The sequence below is a fragment of the Choloepus didactylus genome, chromosome 17 (genome assembly GCF_015220235.1).
Source record: "Choloepus didactylus isolate mChoDid1 chromosome 17, mChoDid1.pri, whole genome shotgun sequence".
Lineage (NCBI taxonomy): Eukaryota > Metazoa > Chordata > Mammalia > Pilosa > Megalonychidae > Choloepus > Choloepus didactylus.
Genome location: NC_051323.1, coordinates 12,335,782 through 12,358,112, shown reverse-complemented (window position 1 = coordinate 12,358,112; position 22,331 = coordinate 12,335,782). Strand labels below are relative to the sequence as shown.

The following is a 22,331-nucleotide window of genomic DNA, read 5'->3' as shown; positions in this document are numbered from 1 at the left end:
TCTCTGGAGCTTTGAGAAAAATGTTCCTGACAGTTTTGCTGGTTATTCTAAGCTTCTGTGGGGGTGGAACTTCCCTGAATCATCTCACTCTGCCACCTTGACAGTGCAGGGTATTTACTTTTTATTTATACATTTATGCATTTTTTACCAGTTACAACAAACATCAGTTAATTTTTAATTTATAAGAATTTTAATAAGTAAATATATATCCAAAATTATAGCTAAAGTAAGAATAATGACATCTTTGCTTAAAACACGTATGCAATCAGTGTTCTCCCAATATTATTGTACAACTAATAATGCAAGATGAATACATTCTTCTGTCTTTCTTTTTGTCTTTCAGGTATCAGTAAGATATAAATGTCTGGCCCATAAGGATTGTCTCTTCCTTGCTGTGTAGTGGGAAATTCTGTCATATTCAAATAGAAATTAAATAAATTCAGAATAAATAGAAGTGAGTTAAGTTCACCAGTGCATGTATGAACAGAATTGTTGATTTAATTGATGTAACAATTAAAAATAGGCACTTCTTGGTTCTGGGAGTGTGAAGATGAAGACAACCCAGCCTATTTAAGGGAGGGACGTATAAAAACAAAATTAAGAGTAAGTAGCTGTGAAGCCAAGCACTTGAAATTCTGCCTAGAGTTGTGTGTGGACCAAGAAACACAGAAGATGGTGTGCTTCTATTCAGAATTGATCAGTGGGAGTTTGTCTGCCAGGCAAAGGAAGGTCACACAGATGGAATACTTTTTGCACAATCCTAGATGAGTGAGTGGATGTATGTGTCCTGAGAATGGTAAGTAAGTGGTGAGGTGTGTGTGTATGTGTGTGTATCTGAAGTCAGGAGGAGGTGGGGAAGGTGTGGGAAATGAGCGTGAATCTCCCGAGTATGATGAAGAAGGTACGGGGAGTAGTGTGGAAAGCTAAGCAGAACTAGATGCTGAGCAACCTTCTTTGCTGGGAGATGATGGCAGATAGCTGAAGGATTTGGGCCAGGAGGATAACATTGGTTTGTATTTTAGAACAATTGCTCTGGAGCTAGTGTGGTGGGTTTTCTGGTGAGGCCTGAGATGGGGATAGGGAGATTGACTAATATGGTGATTTTTAGAGTAAGGAACTTTTCCTGAATGCTCACATGCTAAGAAAAATTTTTAATGTCGAATGTTTTGCTTAGGTTCTGGACCTCGTTTCTTAGTTTGGTAGAGATGTGTATATCGATGCAGATATTCCAAGATCTCTTCTCCGTGGGAATACCCTCTATGTATGTAACTCTTCCCCTTCAGAACTGCCTCTGCAGTCAAAAGCTTTGGGCCTGCAGTCCTGGGCATGGGGACTTTTGCTTTATCATCTGTGGCAGCCCCACCCAAACATGAAGGAAAGAACAACCCACTTATTTCTAAAGTTACTAAATGTTTTTTCATTAAGTAAAGAATTTGTTGTGTCAAAGAAGCAGGTGTCTTCCAACTCTAAAAGTCTTTGGTTCTTAGTTACTTCAACAATGGCCTTCTGTTTTGCCATAAACCATAGAATCAAGATAGCCTATGAATCCAAGGAGGGAAGAAGCTCGTAGAGAATGGGAGCGGTTGTCTGAAATGTGCCAAAGATGAGTTCTAATAACGCTCCACACCCACAGTGTTCTCAGAGCTAGTTTAAGGGACGTTTGGCCAGTGGGAGGCTTGTGGTCTTGTGAATACCTGCAAGTGTCACCAGCTGCCACCTCCTAGTAGCAGATTTCCCACGGGTGTGTGAGGAATCCTCTAGAACAGATAAAGCGCAGTTTCACTATTTCCACTTGGTTTTATCTTAACTGCGATGACATCACAGGTTAAATTTCATCTTCATAAACATATGGTCGACTTTCCTCATTTTATCATGACTCTTCTCTATTAAACTTAGCTTGCTGCCATTGGTATTAAAATAGAATTCCATTATAGTGTATTATGACAGTTTATTTCTTGTGCTTCAGATGATTTAGAAATTTTTCATATAATCAACTCATGGTACAAACATATTTAGTGGATGCTTTATTTCTGGATCTATTGTTTGTTTTTATTTAGTGTTTTTCTACACATAGTGAAAGTGTTAACATTTCTTCTTCAAGGTTTTTGATACTTGATGTCTTAAAAACGTACTTTTCATTTCAATACAGATATTTTGGTTAATGAGGGGAAACATACTGTTCCTTGAATAGCCTTGACTCTGTGCCAAATCTTAAGGATCTTAAAACTGAAGAATCTTTGCACAGTAGATTGAATATACATTTCCATAGTTATTTATTAAAATGGAGTATTAATGATTTTAAGCCCTTCTTCAGAAGGCCTTTGTGGAAATTAGTTGACATTTTGATCTAGGTTTTACCTATTTCAAAAATACATATTAAAAGCTAATGATAGCCTAAAAGTTAGTGACATTGGTTGAACGCTCAGTAGTCAATTTCAGAACAACTGAGTTGTCTTTATAAAAATTTTATTGCAGTTGTAAGCATTTGTGCTTCTAAAGAATTAATTCTATTTCTCTCAAGAATATGATCCAGATTGAATTATTTTTGTTCTGGAGAAGCAATTTAGATTGTTACTAATTTATTATTTCAGTAACAAATATAGTTTAACTGATTAAATAATTTTTTCTCCTGTGACTTCCAGACATCCCCTGTGGTAGATTGAATCACGTACCTCAACAAAAGACATGTTCTTAATCTTAATCTGCATTTCTACATGCATGAACCCATTTCTCAATAGGACCCATTGAAGATGTGTTATCAGTGAAGGTGTGGATTCATTTGTGAGTAGGATCTTCTAAGATCCTATTTAGGTGTCTCCAAACTGAAGCAGAGTGAGCCATATACTGTATTAGCGGAGGCTTTACATGGAGGGTACAGAAGTTAGAGGAAGCCGCAGGAGGGGAGCAAGGACCTGACCTTGTGATGGAGAACTGCTGTCACTAGACCACCACCAACTCCAGAAGAAAGCGTGGCCTTGCCTATGTCTTGATTTTGGACATCTAGCCTTCAAAGCCATGAGACAATAAACGCTTGTTGTTTAAGCCAATCTATCATGTGGTATTTGTCATAGCAGCTCTGGAAAACTAGGACTACCTCTGACTTATCTTTTTACACTCCTTTCCCACTTATGTTATTAATTTTGTTTCTTCAGCCTCACAATGTTACTTCTTTCCTTTTACATTTTTTTCATGAGTTTTTACTCTCTTATCTTGTAGGTAGCAGCTTCGTTCTGTTTCCTTCCCCTTTCCCACTCCTTGCTAGTCTGCTCTTTCAGGCTCAAATTTCAGAAATTTACCAACTCTGCCTTTGGAGTAGTTGTGTGCATGGTGAAGGAAGTAATAGAATTGACTTAAGCTGATCCAGTCATTTCACTCTACTGCAGAAAACCTTGCATTGGTTTCCTGTCACACTGAAAATACAATCTCAATTCTTGACTTTGTTTTATGAGATCTCATAGGATCTGCCCCACTCCTAGTTCTCTAATTCGATCTGTTCCTCTTTGCTGTTCCATGCTGCTCCAGCCACGTTACCTTTTTACTGTCTCCCAGATGTTACAATGAGAATCATTTTCTCTAAATTTTATCATTGAAATAAATGACTAGAAATTGAATTTCTGAGTTAAAAAAAATGCAAGTTAAATTTTTGGATTTATAACATTGGATATTATAACATTGCCTTCTGAAGTTATAGTACCAACTCACCATCAAAACAACTATTCATGCAGAAGAGTGCCTGTTTTCCCAAACCTGTACCAATGTGCTTTCAGACTTTTTGATCTTGGCCACATATTGGTTATCTGTTTAACATTAGAAGACCCCCTACCTTTGAGTTGATAAATTATTAGGAAATAATTCTCTGAGCACTTGATGAGGCCTTTGGCATCTTAGCTCCAGCACTGCCCTCTGGAGTTGGAGTAGCTTCTGGTGATTGCCAGGCCCAGTAGGTGGTTATGGGACTACGTGGTTGAGATGGAGCAAAGAAAAAGGCCAGTGACCTCAGTGGCTGGGGCAATAGAGGGTTCAAACACAAGGATGTTGAGGCTATAACAGATGTGGGGTAAAGATGGGAGCCAGATGCTGAAGGTGCTGACAGTGGAGGGGTTTGAATCCTAGTCCTTTGAAAGACAATGCAAGAGAAGTGAGGCCTCTGTGGGGAAGCTCATTGGGCACCTATTTGCATGGGGAGACAGTAGATACATCCAACCAAAGAGACCTGGGTGGGAAAATGAAATAAAACGAACTACCGTGCAGTGATTTACAGTGTAGTTTATACATTCACATCAAAAACTCATCAACAAATGAAAAAAAATAGAACACAACCTGTTGTTTAAAACAGTATGCACATTCCAATCCTAAATTTATATGAAAGCTATAAGCATACAGAGTGTGAGGAACAGAAACAAATAGTTTAGCATGAAATACACCAAAATGTTAAGAGTGGAATTTAAGGTAACTTGTCTTCTTATCTATCTGTATTTTCTAATTCTTTTCCACTTAATATGAATTTAAAAACTAGTTAAAATGTAATGCCACTTACCTGACTTTGACCCCTTTAGGCATTAGAATATTTTTTTTAAATTCAGTTTCATTGAGATATATTCACATATCATACAGTCATCTGTGGTGTACAATCATCTGTTCATGGTACCATCATGTAGTTGTGCATTCATTACCCCAATCTATTTTTTTGAACTTTTTCCTTATACCAGAAAAAGTAAAAATAAGAATAAAGAATAAAAGTAAAAAAGAACGCCCAAATTATCCCCTCCCTACCATCCTATTTTTCATTTAGTTTTTGTCCCCATTTTTCTACTCATCCATCCATACACTGGATAAAGGGGAGTGAGATCCACAAGACTTTCACCATCACACCGTCTCCCCTTGTAAGCTACATTGTTGTACAATCATCTTCAAGAGTCCAGACTGCTGGGTTGCAGTTTGATAGTTTCAGGTATTTACTTCTAGCTATTCTAATACCTTAAAACCTAAAAAGTGTTATTTATATAGTGTGTAAGAATGCCCACCTGAGTGACCTCTCGACTCCATTTGGAATCTCTCAGCCACTGAAACTTTATTTTGTTTCATTTCACGTCACGCTTTTGGTCAAGAAGATGTTCTCAGTCCCACAATGCTGGGTCCAGATTCATCTCCGGAGTCATATCCTGTGTTGCCAGGAAGATTTGCGCCCTTGGGAATCAGATCCCACGAAGGGGGGAGAGCAGTGAGTTCACCTGCCGAGTTGGGTTAGCTGGAGAGAGAGAGGGCCACATCTAAGCAACAAAGAGGTTCTCAGGGGGAGACCCTTAGGCACAATTATAAGCAGGTTTAGCCTCTCCTTTAGGCATTAGAATCTTGATTGTGAAGGTAACTTAGTATCTGTCAATTCCAGGTACATATATTAAACAATGCTGGATGTGTATGTCTTGTTTCTACAGCCAAAATATTTTGGCGAGGAATAGCTATACTCATGCTCTAAACCGAGAATTATGTACCTATTACTGCACTTAAGAATAGTTAACAAAGTATGAATACTCTGTGGTATGTTTGACAACAATTTCCTCTTCCTCCTATGAACACCTGTTAAAACTTCACTGTGAAGGGTGTTCTGATCTGGAGTGTGTGGATCCTGTTTTGTGTGCCCATAGCAGTTCTTTTTTTCTCACTGCATTTTTTCAAGGCCCTTCATTTCTCTGATGTTTTTTCTCAGCGTCCCCTCTAGGCATAGTCATTTTGAAGGTTTTCCTTCCCTCCCATCTGCTGGGCTCATAATGCTGTCTGCCTTCTGTGTTAACTCCTACTTTTGCTTTTGTTTATTTGTTCAACCAAGTGGCTCTCTCTGCTTGGGTGGGTAATGCTGCGTATTCTCTCTTTGCCTGCTGCATGCTCTTTTGCATTGTTGTCCTGATAGTTTAAGCTCCTTTTCTGTATGTAGGGTCATCCACACTTGGAGTCAAAGTGGAAAGAAAATTCCCACCCAGCATGTCTCCCAGGCATCAGCACCCTAGCAATGTTTGCTGTGTCATCGGGGGTTGTTACAGAGAAATCATTTTCATGTGTGCAGTGCAACTGTTATGTGAGGGGTTGGTAAAACTTTTGGCGGTTTTGTTTCATAAACATATAAGAAATCATAATTCTCAAAGCACATGAAAGGATTTAGTAAACAGAATGTATTTGCAACATATGGAGTTCAAAGCACCCTAAAGCCTTCCTGTTTTTTACTTGTGGACCCTGAAAAATAGACAAAGACAATTGGCTGACATCTGAAAAGTTGAAGTGCTGTTTGGCTATTTTGTAAAGGACCAAGCCATCACTCCTTCATCTTCTGGGCCTTATTGAAGCAGTTCCTTAACCTAGCTTTCCTGGTGGTTAGTTTTGCATTTTCTTGATTTCCAGGTGACTTTTGTGTTTTTTGGGGGGAATAAGTTTATTCCACTAAGGATAAATTTCTGAATATCCTTTGAATTGTTTTTATGAAGGCAATTCACACATTTTTAAGCCGCTATAAGTTTCATGTTTTCTGCTGAATATATAGTTAAGGGTAAGTATCTCTTGATTGTAAAACAGTGGCAGTAGTCTCAGATGCTCAAGTTTTTCTTTCAAATTTGGATTCCTGTGGTGAGGCTAATTTAGTTCATTCCAATAAAATAGTTTAAGGTCTTTTTATTAAAGCAGGAATTAAAATAATTGCTATGATTTGTAAAACACTGCTTAATATAAAGGAAACTCCAAAGAAATTATAATCAGCTCTGTGAAATTAAATATAGAATGCATTTAAAAATTCATAAGTACAAAATAAAATATGCTTCAGAAAAAAAAAAAGTGTGCATAGCCAACCTGTATTTTAAAATAGGACTTGGAATGTTGTGTTTACATGTAAATCAGACCCCAAACCAGAAAATTCTAATTATGGAAAATATCTGCCAAACTAAGGATAAATACATTTCTTCTAACTAATCAACAAATATATAATGGGGATTCAGTCCTGTGGCAATGGCCACAACCCCTCAACTCTGCCCTCATAGCACAAAAGCACCCATAGATGGTACAAATAAGGGTGACTGTGTTCCAATAAAACTTTATTTACAAAAACAGGTGTTGGGCAGATTTAGCCTGCAGGAAATAGTTTGCCCACGCCTTCATATGTGGCACAAGCACACCATTTCAACTGACTGTAAAGAATGTTATTTGGAAAACAATAATTTTATCAGGAGGCATTAGAGCTGCAAATAATGTAAATATGTATTGTTTCTAAAGGAAGAGTAGTTTCAGTGCTGGCTGATTGTGTTGCTGTCACAAAAGACCAAAAGAGTTTTCCATCCTTCCCCTCTGTGATCTTCAGCTCTTGTAGTTATTTCCTTCCACTGCCCCAGATCGATGCAATAGTGTCAAGTGTCACATATGGTTACAAGAGTGCACAGCGGAGAATAGTGTGTCCCTGTCTATTCTACAGGAAAGCCTTTCCATCCCCAGCTGAATTGCTCTCAGATCTCATTAAGTGGAATTTGGCCATATACCCAAACGTGAACTAAGAAATGGCAAAGGAGGAAGGTTGCACACAAATGGTGCAGGATAATTTTAATTCTCCTTGGGCTGGGGAGGGATCTAGCCCTTTTCCAAATCTGTGGATGCCCAATATTTGAATGAATTGTGGTTGTGTTTATAAGAAAGAACAAGGGACGTGTGGAGGTTTAATGGTAGATAATGCAAAGCAGTGTTTGCCATGTTAATTCTCTTACATTTTAAATATAATTCTGTATTCAGTGCTATTTGAGATCATGTGTTTCCCATCTAGTCAAAGGAAGTCTATCTTTAGTCAGTGGAGAGGAAGGAGGGTGGGTGAAGATTTTACCCATCGATCACAACTAGTCTCTCTAGTATTGAAGAACCAGTGCAGCTCCATGAGCTCCTGTTTCAAGGTCAGTAATGTGAAAGACAGTATTTAAACTCAATTAACCGAGAGTTTTCAGGTGTCCTTAAGGGACCTCTGAAATAAGCCCACAGTAATCACACCTTGTTAGCATATCAACCGGTCTGTATTATAAGAATTGAAAACAGTTTGTTGGAAAGCATTCTTATTGAAATGTTGTAATTATTTATTTTGGTGCTAAAGGCAATGCAGGACACCATCTGGTTCTTTCAGGCTTTTAAAGGTGCTGCCCCACAAGTTCAGATGAAGCAGGTGATTTGCCGAGAATCGTTCGGCTGGCTGAGCGGTAAAGAGACACTGGTTTGCTCCACCTTGTATCCAGTGTTCCCTGCATTACATCATGGTATTCCTGCAGCAAAATACTTGCTCAAAAGACTTTATTCCTTTCAGTAGGGATGGCTGTAACTCGAGTTCTGAATTTTTTCTCCGGAGCTATTCCTGAGTTTTAAGCATTTTGAGCTGTCAGTTATGAGAGTGAACAAATTCTCTTTGATGCACCTCTATTTACTGAAGGGATTTTGAAGATTGACACTGTAACAGTTTGTGGATAGATTTGTTCAGGAGATCTTATTTTGTATCTCCTTCCCATCTCATCAGTTGGGAGATGGCTGCTGCATTTAGACCAATCATTTACTTACATCTTTATTTTTAAAATATTATATTGAGTCCTGCCCTCAAAGATGTCACATTCTAGGGTAAAAGAGACAATTAATGTACAATTAAAATAGAGGGTAATTTGTAGCACACTAGAGGAATGCATGATATGCTCTGAAAGCAAGGGTGGGTCTTGGTAGGTTAAGAAATGATGCCTGAATTGGGTTTAAAAAGAAAACTAAATAAAGAAAGCAGGAAAGGAGCATCCCCATAGAAGGAGTGGCTTAGAGGCATGAGAGAATGTGGGATATTTGGAGAACAGCTGGCAGCGGTTCACTGAGTCAAGAGTTGACAAAGACTAGGAGGTAAGGTGGGACTAGTTCAGAGTAATGAGCCCATATGGGTAGCTGTGGGTGGGGGGAAATTATAATTTAAACTTTATCTTTAGGTAATGGGAGTCAGCAGAGGCTTTTCAAGAGGAGAGTGATGCATGTAATGATATAAAGATGTTATTTAGATTTTATATAAAACACTACAGCTGCAGAACAGAGGAGGGATTAGAAAGATATAAGACTGAAGGCAACTTGACTGGTCAAGAAGCTGTTTCAATATTTTAAGGCAGAAAGGATGAGAGCTTTGATAAAGGCAGTGGTGATAGAGAAATAAAGAGGTGAAATTGTGACTCAGAGAATCTATTAGACTGGATGATCATTTTGATTAAGGAGGGAAGATAAAGGAAAGAATCAGGACTGGCTCCTACATTTCTAGCTCGACTGAGTAGATAGTGGAGCCATTCACTGGCATGTGACTGTAGGAGTTGGACCACGTTTGGGGAAAAGATGATGAGTTGACTTTTGAGAATGTTCATTTTGAAGTGTTCAGAATCCTTGGTGGAGAAAGCCAATAAGCGGTTGGGTGTAGGAGGCTGGAACCCAGGCACAAACTCTGGACTACAGAAAATCATCTGACAGTTTTCAGCATAATGGATGCCACTGACCTGAATGAAACCACCCAGAGACTAGTTATAGAGCAAGGAGAGAAGAGGGCAAATGATGGAATTCAGAGCAGCAGTATAAAGGACTGGATATAGAAAAGAAGGCCACAAAGAGAACTAAGAACCAGGTACCAGAAGGGTAAAGGAAGACAGGAGGAGCTTGGTGTCATGAAAACCCAGGGAAGAGAACAATATTGTCACATACCACTGAGAGATCAAAGAAGATAAGAACTGAAAAGGAACCCTGGGATTTTTAAATTATTTAATAAGGAATGTGTGATCATTATATTAGGTGGATGTGGATATATATATATATGTATAGTAAAAAAATGCAAATAATTATTTATAATTTAAAAAGTACCAGCCTAACTATGCTTACAATTTTCATGTATATCTTTGCAAACTTTTTCTATATGCAAATATACTTCTCTATATCTAGATGCATGTCTATATGTAGCAAAATGAGTTCATAGCATAAAAATATGGGATGCTGCATGAATCTGCTTGTCATCCTTGCCCAGAAACCATGATGATCTTCTCCATATCTTTCCATTTATAGTATATAAGCTGAAAAAGCACATGTTGTCCATCAGATTTAGCATCCAGGAGATCATTTCTGACATTGCAAGGGTAATTTCAGTGGAGCGGTGAGGGTAGCAGCCAGACCGCTGTGGGTGGGGGGAGGGTGGGTGGTGAGGAAATGGAGCAGGCCGTTTATATTCCCTGTTCAAGAAGCTTGGCTGGAAAGGACCTGTAAAATGACAAGAGAGTAGGACGAGAGGGTTTTCTTTGTATTTTAGTTTCTTAGTTGGGCAAGACATTTTACTGACTGGAAAGAGGCAGAAAAGCAGGATAAACTGAGAATTCGAAAGAGAAAGTCATCCTCCAGTAAGGTAATTAGGAAGGAGGTAAGGTTGGAAGCCAATGCTGATAAATTTGTGGAAGGGTCACCTCAGAATGAAGATAGTTGATGCCCGTATGTACTCAGTGATTTGATAAGGGCTTTTTGAAGTTAAATGACTCAAGGAATTGACCATATTGGAGCAGATCCATTATGTATTCAGTCGTATCCTGAGAGTGGTACCAAGAGATGCATGTTAGAAAGTTCTAGTTGTCTTCTCTGACTAATTCAAATGCCAGGAATGGTCCCCAAACATTTTAGTGACCTTTAATAATCCATTAGGGATTTATTATCCATGTATTATATTTCTGTGATGCTACTTGAAGCTGTGTGTGTGTTTTTAAGCTTGTTCTGTCCCCTGAGACTTACTACTTGTAAAGAATTATTTAATATAGTTGAGAGATTCACATAGTATGTTGGAAAAAAAAAAACATATTTGCAACAAATTTTGGTGGAGTATTGTTAAGATTGGGGAAGTAACTTAACATTGCTGAGTTTTGCTGTCCTTATCTATAAAATTGTGGTTATACCCTATTGATCTCATGGCAGTGAGAAGACAGCAGAAGACAGTCTACTAAAATGCCTGAGCTGCAGCTGCCGAGAGTGAGCCCACCACGTGGCTCAGCTCCTGAAGTACTGCCTGTGCCCACGTCGTCACTCCCGGTGACCGAGGGTCCCCACTCACTCCCGGAACATGAATCTGTTAATAATGATAACAAACGTTGGCCAGTGGGCAGGTGGATTCAGTGAAATCTTTGTCCTGGTGAAATGTCAATATGATGAACTAAAAGTAAAGGATCGCTACCTTGAAAGGTTCAGATTTAATGGAGCCTCATTTGTATTTCCTAAATGCCATGGCACATTTAATTTTTGTATTTACGGAAGCATATCCCCTGAGGGGTTTCTGGCTCATAAACACAAAATTAAATACCACAGATGACCAGAAGGAAACCTGGGTTCTTGTTTCTCTTTTTCAAATGTGACTTCTATATCAACAAACTTCATACGAGGGTTTTCCAGGGGGCATAAATGCTGAGTACCCTGGGTAACGGAATATCACTTCTCACTATAAAAGATTCTAAGCAAATGTAATTGCTGTAGTATATTAAGACTTTTCAAGTTTCTTAATTTATTTTAAAGGGTTAATGCAATGCTGGTGACTTGTCTTTCATTTACTGTAGCTTGATGCACAGCAGAGCCCATTTTTGTCAGGCCAGGTGGATACACCACTTTAAGAAGCAGGGGTATTAGGCTTAATTCATTTCCCTATGAGTTTCTGCAACCTAATTCCTTATTAAGTCTCCAACTCATTAGTGCATTTAACTTTGACTTTTAAAATAAAATACAATAACCTAATAAAGCAAGGTTTAAAAAATACAAGTCCTTAACTACTAATTAAGTATTCTTATAATCACTCTGATGGTTTAAAATAGCTTTTACCTAATCATTTGCATTTCTTTTTTATATTCTATCCTGATATTATGATTACTTTGTCTCCCTTTCCTTGTCTTTCCATCCTGGGTTACCTTTTTGAAATCTGGCCTGTGTTTGTTTCTAGCATTTTTCTGGAAGCAAATCAAAAGGGTGTTGATTTTCCCATTACTGTGTTGCACAAGTACTCAGTGTCATTCTGCTAAGACATTTTTAGCCTTCTGTTCAAATCTTGCGTTGCTGTTGGATCCCTCTGAACCCCTGATGTATGTGTCCTGTGGAAATGGAAAGATATAATGGCGGTGCGGACGCCCACCTGCAGCCAAGCTCACTTCTGGGCTCTCCTCCCTTGGCGAATGGTTTCTGCTTTTACCACCTGATGAGTCAGGGTCAGTCTCATCTCTCCAATCTGCATTCAGCGATTGGCCTTGATGTTTCCCAGAGAACCTGGTGGAGCCTGGCGCCCAGCGGTTTGTTTGTACCTCTGTGTTGAATGAATGAATGCATGGCTAAGTGAATGTAGGAAGAGACAGCAAGCTTTATATTTAATTGCAGAGTGATGGGATTTGACTTCTCTGTGGAATATCGAATGCATTTTGTGGGAGAAAAACAACATTTCGTTTTGTTTTTCAGGTTAAGTCACATCTAAAGTAGGGCATTCCAAGTTGAAATCCCCTTTCTGCATGAAAGCACTGGTATTGTATTTTAATTATGGTCCTGCTTTTTTTTTGATTGCGAGACTTGACCTTGCCAAAGAATCAAGTCCATGAATACTCATAGCATTTTCACTGAAAACCCAACACTTGGGTAATCCTCGTGAAGGGGTAAGTGCCTGTCCCTGAATGTGAAAGAGGACAAAACTTAAGTAAAGCAAAGAGTGAGCCACACAAGGCAAATTGCATTCTGATTAAATATGTAGTGGTCATTCTCAGTGCCTGTGGAATTTAAAGAAAGGAAAAGTAGTAGGACTTGTAAACAGGGAGACTTTGTGCAGAAAGTGGGACTGAACATGGTTTTTGAGACAAACACAGAATCAGTGGAGAGAAGGAAAGAATGAGCCAACTTGCAGAACTTGGACTATCGTTTCCATAAAATTCCTCACATGGAACTCAACTGTGAATCAAATATCAAAGTCGACCTTATGAGTTTTCTGAAGAAAGCTCCAAAGTTACTTTTTCCTGAATGAAAATGGAACCCAGTTTTAAAACACAATAAACAAAAACTATTGAACAAGTTAAAATACATATTGAAACTCTGTAGCTTTTTAAATACTTAAACTAGAAACAAACAAAAACAAAACAAAAGAACAACAAATAATAATAATAAAAGAAACCTAAACATTAAATATCTTTTCTAAACCATTCCAAGCTGTTGTTTGTTTTAACTCTCTGGTGAGTAGTGAGTGAAGATTGTATATATAAATATTTCTGACAGATATTTTTTAAACTATTACTCCATAGAAAGTGGATTCTAGAATTGAAAAGATAAAGAATTGATACTTTAAAAAATTTATTTTGGATCATATTTAATCAAGTATTTATGGAGGACCTAAGAGCATGCTACTTTCTACAGGAGTTAAAAAAGAAGTTAAAAAAAAAAAGGGGAAAAGCTTGACTTGGGCCCTAATGAGTTTATAATCTACTGGGGTATGTAAAACTGAAGTAAATTTCATGACAATAATCCAGTTAAGAAAAAAAGTAAGAACATTTGCTAGTTAATACAGTAGTTATTAGAGGTTATGGAGAAGGCAAAATATGAGGGTAGTAGTATTTGGATGTTGGTGGAGAAGAAGAAAAGTGTTCCCGGTGGAGACTTTGAGACACGGCATGGACTGCATGTGCTGTAATATGGTCTAAACTTGATTGGAGCAGAGATTTATGTTAAAGAAATGAGATCCAGGGGAGTGGGGTCAGAAGGTGGAGAGTTGAGCTGGTTACAAAGAGAACGTGGAACTTGTTGGGGAAGAGAGTTAAGCAATCGTTTTTGGTTCCCTGTGAAAGGAATGTTTGGGATAATTAGTTTTGGATTAACAGCAAGACTAGAGATAAGGAGAGCAGTTTGTTGGCTATTTTGCTATAATCCAAATATGAAATATTGAGATCCTGGCAAAGATTAGAATTATATAATCATTGCATATGGAATTCTAATTTACAAGAGATTAGAGGGTCAAAGAATGAATTCTATTCCAAGAAGCTGTGTTCATATTAAATAATTTGAAGTTACTCTCGGGCTATAAAGCTAACTTCTCAAAGTTAACATACTTTGAGAAATATGTAACAGTTTGGATTTTCTGTTGTTAGTTCTCCAGTCCAAATTTGGATTGCAGTTTTGTAGAAGGATAATGAGATATTACAATGCTAACCTTTGGTCAAGTATATATCATTTTGAAGAACTGTGTCCTCAGTTGGGACTTTGGAAACTTGACATAACATATAATATCACCCACCTGTATACTGTGTATGTTCACACCCAAATGGAAAACAAACCATGATTTAGGAGTAGATTGAATCTGTTTATGCTTCCATAATGAATTTAAATGATGAGACCATGAAAGTAGTAAAAAGCAAGGAAATGAATTTGACAGATACTTGCTTTCATTTTGAATTTCAAATTACTGACTTTTATTAGCATATTCCAGGAGTATTGACTTTCTATCAAGTTGACACATAGTTTTAGATTTTATGAGTATGCTATTGTAAGTATAACATAAGTATAAAAACCCATTTCAGTAAGATATGGGCATGGTTATTTCTTTTTAATCAGCAGACTCTAGGCTATATGTTATTAGTCTCGAGCTGTCACCCTTACCATCTTGAGTCTGTGGAGGTTTCCTCATATGTTTCTTTTTGGGAAGTTTTTATTTAGGTAGAAGAAAAATGAGCCTCTTTAGAGGATAAAATAGTTTAATTCTTATTTAATATGTGTTTCCTTTTAATTAATGTGGTATTCTTTTGTATGCAATTATGTTAGACAAGAAGTGTTATTATAACCTTTTCAAAGAATTAGAGTGATATTTTTGTTCAGCGGTGTTTCTTGGGCTGTTGTATGAAAAGGTGTGGTTTTTACCGGAAATAGAGGTCTGGCAGATACTGTAATACTTAAGAGAAATGTTTACCTTCTCTTTAACAGGAGCAGAGATAACCACCCCCCCACCCCCGCCATCCACTGCAAATAGCAACTACCACTTGGAAATTACGTACCACGTCAGTTGTGAATAAAAGCGGTGTTGAATCTCACAATGGCAGCAGTGACTTGCTTCTTGGGGCACCTCTCAGTTCACTGATGGGTGATATGCTGCCTCCTTGTGGTCGAAGTAGGAGGAAATGAGCTTAAATTGAAGAGTTAGTGGATGAAAATAAAAAGCAGGACTTTCCCATAGTTAGGTCATTCAGCCAGTTTCATGCACACAGTATCATGAAGAAGAGTGTTATACCCCTTTCCCACCCTCAGATTTGGACCTGGTTGTGTTGTTGCAGAGTGTATTTCCATGGGAATCAGAATGGCTTTTACTCTCTAGGGCTATTTGAAGAATATTAAAAAAGCTCCTTCCTCTGTTTTGTTCCTCAACTTTTACACCTGATGTATAAATACTCACCCACTCTCTTTAACGCCATGAAAAAGTCCTTCTTAACTGGGGTACCTGGAAATTAAAGGTGCTTTCCTTTATGAACAACAGAAAATTAGATCCAACGCTGTATTTCAGGCAACATATTTGGGAGACTTGTTTTTAGACCCCCACATAACTTCAGAGTATTTAATAGGAACACAGCTTCTTTTGAAAAAAAATATTCTCTATTTAGGAAGTGTTTCTTGACCTGCATTTCTCCTACTGGTGACTGCACACCCAGGGTTGTGACTCTTTCCTGTTGCTACAGATTTGACAGTGATCACCACCATGACAGGTTTCTAACCAGGGAAGGTGTCTTCTGGGAGTGCTGTCAGAATCTTCGAGGAGATTGGGGTTGGCACACATGAGCTTTGAAAAAGCACGTGTGATTCCGATGTGGCACTCTACCTCCCCATTGAGTATCTTGTCTTTAAGGCATTGGATCCCCTGGAAAAGTATAAATACCTGTCACAGAGTCTAATAGCAACTATTATAATTGGGATAACTGAGATGTTATTATTACTGGTCCCTTGGTCTCCACAGAGATGTTGCGTACCTTCCTGATCCCTGCTCCCCTGCTGGCATTCGGGGTGATGGTCTGTGATTACGGCAGTGGTTCTCAAAGTGGGATCTTGGACCAGCATCATCACCATCTGAGAAGTTACTGGAAATTCAGATTCTCAGGTCTCACCCTGGACCCAATGACTCAGAAACTGTGGGGTGGGTCCCAGCAGTTTGTTTATGTACAACACGCAGGTGATTGTGATGTGCACAGAAATTTGAGAACCATTTATATTTGTTTCCTATGACTGCTGTAAAAAATACGTAAAATCTTAATCGTTTAAAACAACTAAGATTTATTAATCTCATAATTTCTGAAGGTCAGAATGCAAGTGGACTTGGCTGAATCTTCCGCTTATAGTCTAACAAGGCCAAAATTAAGGTGTTGATAGTGCTGTGTTCCTTACTGGAGCTCTGGGGAAGAAATCTGCTTCCATCCTCATTCAAGTTATTGACTAAATTCAGTTCCTTGTGATTGTCGGACTGAGGTCCCCTTTTCATGTTGACTGTCAGCTGAAGCTGACTCTTAGCTCCCAGAAGCTGCTCAGATTCCTTCTTGTGCTTTCCATGTGGTCTCCTCCAGCAACACTGGGTTGATTCCCTGTCACATTTCAAGTCCCTGTGCTTTCTCCTGCCCCATGTCTCTGACATCCTCTACTGCCACATCTCCACGACCTCCTTGTCTACCCTCACCGGGAGAAAGCTCTGCTTCTAAGGGTTTATGAGATTACATTGGGATCTCCCAGATAATCCAAGATAATCTCCCCATTTTAAGGTCCATGATTAGTAACCTTAATTATATCTGCAAGGCCTCTTTGACATGTAGTGCAATGTATTCATGAGCGTAACACAAGGAGGCCAAGGTCATGAGGGCCAAGATTCTTCCTACAACATCACTTGCTTGGCATAATCAGATGTGAGATCCCCTTCTTGGCTTGCCCAGGGCCTGTGTTGCTGATCAGGTGGCCCAGCCTCACCCACCAGTGCCTCAGTGTTGCCACGTGGGACCAAAGATGGTTGGGGAACAGAGCTCAGGACCTGACCTGCTTCACCAAGAAGAGCGGCCACATTTCCCACAAGCTCCACATGTGTCCTGAGCACCTGCTGTCAGTGTGTCTCCCTCATCAGATCTAACATTGCCTTGTGTCCCTCTCATGCCACTCCCTCCCTCATTCTCCAGAAGACGAGGGCCTTTGCATTACTGTCCATATCTGTTGCTTCCTTCCACAGTTCAGATTCCCATGGCCTAGGTGGCAAAATCCTAAACCTCAAGATTCTCCTCTAGAAGCAGAGCATGGTGGTTATAAGCACAGACTGTAGACATGTGGTTTAGCTTCAAATTTTGTGACCTTGGAAGACTTTCTAATCTGTTTTATGCCTCAGTTTACCCATCTGTAAACTGGAAATAATATTTGTACCAGATCATTAGATACTATTGTTACTACATATGGAAGAACAGTATGATGCAGGGTTTCCAGCTTGATTGTTAAAGTGCTGAAGAAATTTAGAAAATCTCTCTTTCTCATCAGAGCTGGATTTTCAGTCGTCTTGTCTTGCAGGACATCCACTGGCCCCTCATCCCCACAGATCTTGTGAACAAGGTAGGGTGATAATCATGTGGACAAACTAGCAAAGAAGAAAAAAGATCTCTTTTGCATATTCAGTTATTGCATTGATTCTCAGAATAAATTCATGAATTATGTAAGGTTGTCACAACCTTTGTTTTACACATGAAGGAACTGAAGCTTAGAGAGGTTAACTGACTGAATAGTTTATGTGTGGAGAGAGAAGAATTAGCCCATTATCAGCCATTAACTTCTCCTGAATGTCTACATCAACTACAGATAGCCTGTGCTCTTATAAAACCTCAGAGATTTTAATAGCAGTGGTGCTCAGTACTGATGAAGAGAAAGATTGGTGAAGAAAATCTGTAGCTGGAGCCCTGTGGAGGGAAGGCAGGTTTGGGTAGCCCTCTGGGGAACTCGAAAGCATCCTGATCATCACTTTGCAAAACAAGAGTAGAAGAAATAGTGAAAATTCAGAAAAGTGAGGCAGAGCATTCAAAAAGCATTTCCCAGAACAGACTGAAAGGGAGAAAGTCTACAGTGAGTTATACACTGCATGAGTGTATTTGTCATTTGAGAGCCCTCCTTGGAGTAGACAACCTCGAGACATTTTCTGTTTATCAGGACAATCTCCAAAAAAAAACAAGGCACTTGCTCCTTGACTATCCATTGGGAAGCTCGTTTCACTCTGGTTTGTCTTTTGGTCATATTTTGCTTTCTCTGTTGTGAGTGAAAAATAGCTGCTAGTCTCCTGTCCCATACCTCTTCCTTACCACTACAGAGAAAGTCTGAAATTCTCTAAGATGTTACAATGTAGACTGTGAAATCACCTTTCATGTTTATGCATTTTGACACATTCTCAAGCAGATAATCTCAGAGATTAAATAATTGCTAAGAGCTTGCTCTTGGGGTTGTAAAATTGTGATGTATGAATCATAATTTACTGTGTTTTGTTATTCACAATCTCTGTTTTTCACTCTTTTGCTATGACCAGTCTGTATTCCAAGTTTCCCTAACAAAGGCGACTGAAATATGGTTTTTTTTTATTTGAATTTAAATCAATGAGAAATGTTTTTGCTTTACACAGAGCCTCTTGAGAGGGTAAAATAGACTGCATTAAATGCACAGATGTAGTGTGGAATTGAGACAGATGTGTCATTCCATCCTTAGAAAGATGAAGGCCTGATGTGACTATGCACTTCTTTTCTTGCCTTCTTGTTTGAATCACAGTTTGTTTGAGTCCACATAAGAGAGTATAAATCTCCATCTTTAATTTAGTTTATAATCAAGCCTCCTGTTCCCCCTGGGAGGTAAAGATTTGCAAATATATATATTTAAATTTGGGAAAGTAACAATAGCAGCAATAATAACTAATGTTTCCTTAAATGGTAGTACACTTTCTGGCCATTATGTTATTTAATCCTCACACTAACCTTACAAAACATGATCATCATTATTTTTCATTTGAGGAAGCTGGGAAATTTGGCCACCATCATAAATTAGATAGGTTGTGGGGCTGTGATTCAAACAAAAGTCTATTTGACACCACTGTATAGGTTAGCTATTCCCGGATAACAATAAAAAATCTCAGGGACCTACAACAAATATTTAATATTTATTTCTTCATCCTGTGCCTGCAGTTTGGTTGGGGGATGGCTGACAAGGCTTGGCTCAGCTGGGCTTCATTCCAGCTTCAGGTTGGATTTAAGTTTGCGCCATGTGTCTGTCTTTATTTTTGAACCAGTGGACCACACATGGCTTTCCTGGCAGAAGACAGTAGCACAAGAGGGCAACTCTAGCTGAGGAAGCACATTTCAAACGTCTACTTGCCTTATATTTCCTAATGCTTCATTGGCTAAAGCCCAGCATCCATGGGGCAGAGAACTATTCTCTTCCTATGGGGGTGAGGGGCAGAGGAGAGAGTAAATATTTACTGAACTATCATTCATTGTAGTGTGACTATTAAAAGTCTATGTGATTTCTGGCCTTCTGCTAGACCAAGATGATGGTGTAAGGTGCTCCAGGGTTCCATTGCCCCACAGTCTTTGAACAGGTAGCAAAAATTGGCAGCATTTCCTCAAAACTCTGGAAAATGGTTAAAGGGTTGCAATCACTGGATGAGTACCAAATCAAGAAAATGCAGCTTTACCATTGATAAAATTGAGAGTCTTGCTGTGCAGTTACTGCCCTCTGCCCAGAGCCCTTTGAGACATGGTGTGTAACTGGTCTGTGCTCCCATTGTGAGTCCCTGGCCCTTTTCACGAGGGAGGAAAGTAACCTCCATGTGCATATTGCAGTGCCTGTACATCAGTGCCAGCCTATTTTGTCACGGGATAAAAGACTGAACCTAGACATTCTTCTCTGGCTCACCCTCCCAGAACTTGCCCTGCAGGCAGAAACAGTTTGCAGACAGCTAAAGCAGTGTAAGAAAGAATTAAGTCAAAGCAGCCCGGGACAAAGGATTTCTGGCTTTGAGGCCTACAAGAGAGCACCTAGGAGCTGGGAAAGCCTATTTTATGGGGAGTAGAGTGGATATTTGGAGTCCTATATATAGGATCGTCCTTGAGGTCACAAGCAAGCACAGGCCCAGGACAAGATGCAGGCATAACAAAGACAAGAGGAACCTGCACTTAACTTTCTTCTTGGACTGATCTTCTTAATAGGAGGTTCAAACATTGAAGGAGACCACCAGCCAAAGCAGAACCAATCTGCAAAGACTATGAAAGGTTTTTTTTTTTTTTTTTTCCCTTTGGAACATTTGTTTTTGTTAGCTTCTGGAACTCAAGGAAATATCTGTCATATCACTAGTTGGATAGGAACCTAAGGAACAGACAGCTCAGAGACTAAATCCCAGAGTTAACACATTAAAATGTTAAAATGTATAGTGTGCGACAAAAGGTTACAATACCAATAAATTAAGGGGAAACGATATCCCATCCAAAGGAACAAGATGCAAATTCAGAAATAATGGAGAAAACAGAGAAAGAACTAAAGGAAAGCAGGAAAATGATGAATGAACAAAATGAAAATCCCAATAAAGAGGAACCAAACAGAGATAAGACAATTGAAATGATTCAGACTGATGAGAAGAAAGAAAAATAATTTTAAAAAAGTGAGCAAAGCCTAAGAGACCTTTGGGACACTGTCAAGCATACCCAAAATATACATTATGGGAGTTCCAGAAGGAGAAGAAAGAAAGAAAGAAAGGGGCAGAAGGAATATTCAAAGAAATACTGCAGGAAAACTTCTGAAATTTAATAAAAGACATGAATTTAAACATTCAAGAAGCTCAATAAACCACAAGCAGGATAAATAGAAGAGAACCATGCCCATGTACATTCTAGTCAAACTGTCAAATGCTAAGGACAAGGAAAGCTGCAAGAGAAAATCAATGCATATGTAAAAGGGAGGCCCAGTAACATTAGGTGCCAGTTTTTCATCAGAAATCATAAAGGCAAGAAGGCCATGGGACAATATATTTAAAGTGCTGAAATAAAACAATTGCGAACCAAGAATTTTATATCCATCGAGATAGTCTTTCAAAAATGAAGGAGTGATTAAGACATTCTCAGATAAACAAAAGTGAGGGAATTCATCACCACTAGACCTGCCCTACAAGCAGTGCTGAAGGGAGTTCTTCAGACTCCAATGAAAGGACTCTTGACAGTGGATTGAAGTGACTTAAAGAAATAAAGATCTCTAGTAAAGATAACCATATAGGAAATTGTAAACTCAAATATTTTTGTATTTTATTTTTTGTTAACTCCACTTTTTACGTCTTATGGGTTCTAAAATGCATAAAAACTAATGATAAATCTATGGTTTTGGACCTCAAATATATAAAGATATACTTTGTAACAAGTACAGCAAAGAAGGGAGGGACAGAGGGGTCCAGGACAGTGTTTGTTTATGCTATTAAAGTCAAGTTGGTATCAAATCAAATGTGACTGTTGTAGATTTATGATATTAAATTCCAGTAACCACAAAGAAAATATCTGAAAAGTATAAACGGAAATAAATGAGAAGGGACAGAAATGCTAAAATAAAAAAGCCAAATGTGAAAGTAGGTATTAATGGAAGAATCGAGGGGTGAAAAAGTATAAAGACCTTTTTTAAAAGACCAGATAGCAAATTGGAAGAAGAAAGGCATGCATTATCAGTAGTTGCTTTAAATATAAGTTGATTAAACTCTAAGTCAAAAGGCAGAGATTGGCAGAATGGATTAAAAAAAAAAGTATGATCAATTATATGCTGTTTACAACAGACTCGTCTTAAATTCAAAGACACAAATAGGTTAAAAGTGAAAGGTTGGAATAAAATGTACTGTGCAAATTGTAACCAACAGAGACCTAGGGTTGCTATACTAAGATCAGATGAAATAGACTTTAAGTCAAAAACTGTTATGAGGACAAAGAAGGTCACAATATTCTAATAAAGGAGTCAATTCAACAAGAGATATAACAATTATAAATATATATGCACCTAACAGCAGAGCCCAAAAATATATGCAACAAATATTGACAGTTTTCAAGGGAGAAGTAGACGGTTCTACCTTAATAGTGGGAGGCTTTAATACATCACATTGAATAAGGGATAGAGCATCTAGACAGATCAGTAATGAAATAGAAGACTTGCATGATACTATAAACCGACTAGACCAAACAGACATGTATAGAACACTTTACCCAACAGCAGCAGAATACAGTGTTTCTTTTTGGGGTGATGGAAAAGTTTGGTAATGGATGGTGGTC

General features: G+C 38.5%; 1 protein-coding gene and 1 non-coding gene across 3 annotated transcripts in view; one reads left to right on the top strand and one right to left on the bottom strand.

The window, feature by feature from the left end:
- CTNNA2 (catenin alpha 2) overlaps positions 1 to 22,331 on the top strand; it is a 1,138,501-nt gene that overhangs the window by 118,441 nt on the left and 997,729 nt on the right. The window lies entirely within an intron of this gene.
- Positions 9,992 to 10,094, bottom strand: LOC119513015. Its single transcript, XR_005212523.1, has one exon. It is a non-coding gene; the product is annotated as a U6 spliceosomal RNA (small nuclear RNA).